Source organism: Myotis davidii, unplaced genomic scaffold (genome assembly GCF_000327345.1).
Source record: "Myotis davidii unplaced genomic scaffold, ASM32734v1 scaffold3578, whole genome shotgun sequence".
Taxonomy (NCBI): domain Eukaryota; kingdom Metazoa; phylum Chordata; class Mammalia; order Chiroptera; family Vespertilionidae; genus Myotis; species Myotis davidii.
The window spans coordinates 675292-675805 of NW_006289094.1; the positions used below are offsets into that span (position 1 = coordinate 675292).

Here is a 514-nt window from a genome sequence, read left to right on the forward strand (position 1 = left end):
AGGTGGGTGCGGGGCCAGCTGGGGCTGGGGAGGGGCCTGGGGAAGAGGGGGGACTCTCTCCCCCAGCAGGGAGGTCACACCAGGCTCCCGCCAGCTCCTCCGAGCCCCAGGCGAGCCACCCCATCCTCACCCTCACACCTCCCGGGCGTTTGTGCTGTTGATTTAAATGTCATTTTCTAGCATGTCACGTGTGTGTTGTTTAAAAACGGGGAGAAGCCAAGTGGGAAAGTATAGGGAAGAGAGGAAAGCCGCCCACACCACTGCGGGTGTCGGGTGTTTCCTGCGCGGTCTCCCATGCACTTTTTAGCGCCTTAAGTCGGGACCCTCAGGACATGCCCCCCTCACCTGGCCCCGCACGGGCAGGGTCCCCAGGAGCCTGGGTCACCTCGCCCCACCGTCCGCGGGGTCTCTGCCGGTATGGGGCCAGGTCGCGGGAGGGTGGGGAGCGAGGCGAGAGGAGGGGACAGGCGGCAGCAGCGGGGCGCCCCGCCCGCCCGGGGCCGGCCCACGCGGG

General features: G+C 67.9%; 1 protein-coding gene across 1 annotated transcript in view; it reads left to right on the forward strand.

Moving 5' to 3' along the window:
* PNPLA2 (patatin like phospholipase domain containing 2) overlaps nt 1–514 on the forward strand; it is a gene marked incomplete at its 5' end in the record, with an annotated part of 16026 nt that overhangs the window by 3600 nt on the left and 11912 nt on the right. The gene's annotated exons all lie outside the window — the stretch shown is intronic.